The sequence below is a fragment of the Hemitrygon akajei genome, chromosome 29 (genome assembly GCF_048418815.1).
Source record: "Hemitrygon akajei chromosome 29, sHemAka1.3, whole genome shotgun sequence".
Lineage (NCBI taxonomy): Eukaryota > Metazoa > Chordata > Chondrichthyes > Myliobatiformes > Dasyatidae > Hemitrygon > Hemitrygon akajei.
The window spans coordinates 5,478,192-5,484,191 of NC_133152.1; positions in this window are offsets into that span (position 1 = coordinate 5,478,192).

Below are 6,000 nucleotides of genomic sequence, written 5' to 3' on the forward strand. Positions count from 1 at the left end.
CTCACATACTGACTGGATTTTTTTTCTACCAAAGATACAGGAAAGAGACACCCAGTGCAGCCTGGAGAAGGAACTGATGAATTGAAGCAGAATGGCTCTGTTCCGACCTGCCTTACACCCTCTCGCAAACAAACTCTGGTAAGGAAGTAGAATCCTATCCAATCTGCTAACTTTCATTTCATTGAGTAGTTTCATCTCAGGACATTGCAGATTAATTTTACTACACTGAAAATTACTGCTGGATTGACTATAAACATCATGATAGCTGTTTTGTTTATAAACTGAAGAATCCTAATCAGCTGTGTGTCACATTCTGAATAACTCATCAGGATAAGTTTGGGCAAAGAGAAAGTCAGAAGCATCTCAGGAAATGTTTTATTCTGTAAGTCTTCTCCACACTACGCACAATATAACTGTTCATCGAGCCCCAACGAAACCTCAGCTGTCACTTAGTTAGGAAGCATCATGCGTCAGTCTCTGGATTGACAGGCAGAACTATGTGATCTCTCTGATAAGGTTCTTGATTGAAATGTCCAAAAGTAATCACTCATCTATGAAAGGCTGAGGATATATATAGGCCAAAGAAAATATGAGTGAAGAGTAATATTGATTCTGCCATATCTCATTAATGAAGCATTTTATCAGGACTCAGCTGTTACTGGTGTATGACACTGAGGAGATCAGTTGTAAAATTCCAGAATTTCCCTGGTTCTATCCTTTTCCACATTGCCTGACAATATTTGACATAATCACTTTCAAAAAAAACTAGCTTGATGATGAAGATGAAACTACCAGTTCTGAAGGCCTGTATCTGTCTTGAAGTTAAATGAAATCTGCAGAGAAGAATATTCTGTTTGTTATGTTTTCCCAATATTTTATCATTGCACCCCTATGGCTAACAATAACTCAAGGAGGTTTACTCAAAAAGTAAAGTATTCTAACACAATTGACTAGCAGTGGGTTAGTTCCATGAATAAAGCCAGTGGTTTGCAAATTTAGTTTCAGTCAGCAGCAAAAATGTATTTTATTCTTTAGTCAACAGCTATTCTTTATTCAAGATAAATTTAATGAGGCTCACATTTAGTTCTCCTCCTGTCCATCATTGGTTGATATATCTCTTCTAGCTGATGTTTGTTTTTAACTATTGTTTTGCCATTTGCGGACAATGACCTGGTGGTGGGAAGGGTGCTGCAGATGTCATCAGAATGTGGAGTTGTCATTAATGGGCTGCTGGACTGATCTTTGCTGCTGCCAATCACTCCTCAGAGTTCTCCTAATCTGGATGGAAGGACATATGAAGACATGATTCCTCATCATTTTTCATTCCTTTTGTACTGCCTTCTTCCCTTCAGTTTCACTCTTCAGTTCTCTGAGTAGTTATTTGTGATTTCTGGCCCATTTTCACTTTTTATTCTTCTGCTTGTTTTTACTACTCTTTTATTTTGGCAAATCTTGAACAAGAAATAGCTGAGACTAACTGTTGTTGTAAGTTAAATATTAAACTTCCTGAAGTACACGTGAGTGATATTTGTCTGCTGCATCAAGACCCCAACTATAAATCATTTTAAATTATTGAGGAGATTTGTTATGCCATCAAAGACTCCAGCAACTTTCTACAGATGTATCGCTGAGAGCATTCTGACAGGTTGCATCATCAGTTGAAATGGAGACTGCACAGGATTGAAAGAAGTTTCATAGGGTTATAGATCCAGCCAGTTGCATCATGGGTACTAGCCTCCCATCATCGAGGGCATCTTCAAAAGGAGGTGCCTCATCATTGGAGACCCTCACCATCTGGACATATCCTCTTCTCATTATTACCAGCAGGCAGTAGGTACAGGAGCCTGAAGATGCACACTCAATGAATTTGGAAGTTTCTTTCTCATGAACTCTGAATGGCCCATGAACACTGCTTCACTATTTTGTTCACTTTTTGCACTATTCATTTATTTTTATATATTTCTTATTGTAATTTCTAGCAATTTTACAGTGTTGTGTAAAAGTCTTAGGCACATATACATAGCGCTAGGGTGCCTAAGACATTTGCACAGTACTGTAATAATTTTATCTATTGCACTGTAATGCTGCTGCTAAAAAACTAATTTCACAACAGATGTGAGTGATGATAAACCTGGTTCTAATATGAGTCTCTATTGTGGATTGAGAGTGGGAAGGGAGCAAGGAAAAGGGAATCATGGTTGGGGAAAGTGGAAGGGAGTGGGGAGGGAGCAGGAAACACCAGAGAGGCCTTCTATAATGATCAATAAACCAGTTGTTTGGAATCAAATGATCTTGCCTAGTATCTCAAGACTGGGTGTGTCTGCATTTGTGCCACTCCCTGCCACTCTCTGCTAGTTGTCACTCACCCCTCCCATAGCACTTACCCTCACCATTCCCAGCATAATTTGATATTGCCAGATTTACAACTTCCTCTCTGCTGCACTTTGATAAATGGAGTACCGTGCAATAGTCTTAGGTACCCTAGCTACTGTGCATATACAGTGCCAATAAAAAGTATTCAAACCCCCCCCTCCCCGGATGTTTTCATGTTTAATTGTTCTACAATATTGAGTCACAGAGGATTTAATTTGGTTTCTTTTGACACTGATCAACAGAAAAAGACTCTTTTGTATCAAAGTGAAAACAGATCTCTACAAAGTCATCTAAATTAATCACAAATATAAAACACAAAGTAATTGATTGCATAAGTATTCACCCCCTTCAAGTCAGTATTTAGTAGATACCCCTTTGGCAGCAATTACAGCCTTGAGTCTGTGTGGATAGGTCTCTATCAGCTTTGCACATCCGGACACTGCAATTCTCCCCATTCTTTATAAAACTGCTCAAGCTCTATAAGATTACATGGGGATTGTGAGTGAACAGTCCTTTTCAAGTCCAGCCACAAATTTTCAATTGAGTTGAGGTCTGCACTCTGACTTGGATACTCCCCATTAACTGTGTGTGTTTTAAGCCATTCCTGTGTACCTTTGGGGTCATTGTCTTGCTGGAAAACAAATTTTCTCCCAAGTCACTACTCTCTTGCAGACTGCATCAGGTTTTCCTCCAGGATTTCCCTGTATTTTACTGCTTTCACTTTACCCTCTACCTTCACAAGCCTTCTAGGGCCTGTTGCAGTGCAACACCCCCAACAGCATGATGCAGCCACCACCATGCTTCACAGTAGGGATGGTGTGTTTTTGATGAGGTATGGTGTTTGGCTTCAAGTGAATTTTTTTTTTCAACAGTGGCTTTCTCTTTGCTACTCTCCCATAAAGCTGTGACTGGTGAAGCACCTGGACAACAGTTATATGCGCAGTCTCTCCCAACTCAGCCACTGAGCTTGTAAAATTCCTCCAGAGTTGTCATAGGTCTCTTGGTGGCCTCCCTCACTAATCCCCTTCCTGTACAGTCACTCAGTTTTTGAAGACGACCTGCTCTGGGCAGATTTACAGCTGTGCCATATTCTTTCATTTCTTGATGATTGACTGAACTGTACTCTGAGAGATATTCAGTGACTTGGAGATTTTCTCATATCCAGCTCCTGACTTGTGCTTTTCAATAACCATTTCGCAGAGTCGCTTGGAGTGTTCTTTTGTCTTCATGGCGTAGCTTTTGCCAGGATACTGACTCATCAGCAGTTGGACCTTCCAGATACAGGTGTATTTTTACTACAAACAATTGAAATACCTTGACTGTACACAGGTCTCCAAAAACAGATCTCCATTTAACTAATTTTGTAAGCTTTAAAACTAATTGGCTGCACCAGTGATGATTTGGTGTGTCATATTAAAGATAGGTGAATACGTATGTAATCAATTATTTTGTGTTTAATATTTGTAATTAATTTAGATCATTTTGCAGAGATCTACTTTCACTTTGACACAAAACAGTCTTTTTCTGTTGATCAGTGTTAAAAAGCCAAATTAAATCCGCTGTGATTCAATGTTGTAAAACAATAAAACATGAATACTTCCAAGGGTGGTGAGTACGTTTTATAGGCACTGTATGACTTTTGCAAAGTATTGTGTGTACTACACAATACTACTGCCGCAAAACAACAATCTAGTTCAATTAACTTAGGTTGTTTCATGAGCCTGAATCATCTCCTGTGGTCATGAATCTCCGGTTGCATGAAAACAATTCTTTTAGCTTCTCATTTTGCCTTTTTGCTGATTTAAAATAAAAAAAACAAGAAAGTGCAGTAAAACTGAATGACACTGACTCGTGAGATGACATTCTGTGAGAAAGAAGTTGATTTCATGAAATTGATTTTGCCATTCTGTGTGTGGCATGGAAGGCCACTTGCTTGTCTTATAGGACAGGAATGAAATGACATCAGCCTTCCTACGATGTTTGCTTTGAAAGTTTCCAGCTGAAATTGGCTCACCGTATTTCAGTGTGGAAACTTTTGTGCCCACTGCTTTTGCAGAACTCTATTCACTCTATTTGCCCTTGAAGCAGTGACCCATTCAGCTGGTTCTAATTGCTCTGGATGGTGGCTGAGTACACAGGATACTGGCTCAGCTGATGCTGCAGTACAAGCATTGCAGGGTAGTCAGCAATGGGAAAAGAGGAGATAGCAGGCCCTAACAACCTGAAATGTGTGGTCACCCACTTTCCTTCCTCAACCTTCCTGAGGAGTGGTATCCCTTGAGATGCAGGTTTCCTAAGACATAGGTAACAAGTATTTGCTTCAGTCTTCTATTTCTTATGTGTGCCCTTGGGATTGGAAGAGATTGACTTTCATTCTGGCTGTGCTGGCTATGAGACCAATGTGCAAACTGCAGAAACTGTGAATTGTAGGGTCATAGAGTCATGCAGTATGGAAGCAGGCCCTTTTAGCCCATCTGGTCCATGTTGGCAAAGATGCCCATCCAATGGGGCAGAAGGTAGCTGGCAGGGTAGGGGGAGGGTTGTGTAATTTGTGTGGTGATACATCAATAGCTTTCTCATCATAGAGTTACAAAGTCACACAGTTAGAGGTCCTTCAGCCCAACAGTCTATGGTGACTATCAGCCACTCATTTATACTAACCCTATGAAAATTACACTTAATTCTGCAACGTTCTCACAAACTCTCGCCAGATCCTACCACTAGAGGAAATTTAAAGCAGCCAGTTAACTTGTCAATCGGCAAGTCTTTGAGTGTGGGAGGAAACCAGAGCTCCAAGCGGATCCTCCATGGTCACAGAGAGAACTTACAAATTCCACAAATGGACAGTGCTGGATGTCAGGAAAGAGCCCATATTCTGGAGCAGTGAGACAGTGGCCACTGTACCATTCTGAATGCTCGTTCTACACCTTGATCAGCTCATGGAACAAGGATTTCCAGGAACCACTCTGTATACTGAACTACTTTAAGGAAGCTCAGAGTACATCACCGATCCTCTTCTTCAGCCTGGCTAAATTCCAATGGAAGGTCCTGGCATATGTGGCGTGGCTCATAGCTAAGTGCCCATTGACTGCTCACTCTGGCAAACTAGATCATGCAGAAAGTGTTCAACATCAAATAGTACCACTTGTCATTGTACGTTTGACCATCAACATTTGAATGCTATGAAGTGTTACCACAGTATACTTGGAATAACTGGATCCTTCATTGTAAATTTAGACCTTTGTCACAGCCACCCAGTTGCACAACTCGTTGTGCAAAGGGGGTTTGTTCTGCTGCACGATTTTCCTTCAAAGTTATGTTTGTTTATTTTTTCACTGTTCCACTTTGGCTGGGAATGGGAACATATATGGAACCTTAGATCAATTGCCAGTAATATCATTATGCTCTGAATCACCTTGGCTCCACCAGAGTTAGTGGAATAAGGCATGAGATTTCCATAAATTTCCATGAGATTTCTTAACATGGCTCATGGAATATATCAAATGTACGATCACTCGAGTTGAGTATAATGTTCTCCAAAGGGATTGTTTGTTGGTGGGTAGGATGGATTTCCTTAATGGAAAATGCCTGTGCATGACTTTTTTTTAACATGGGGAGGCTGATGTA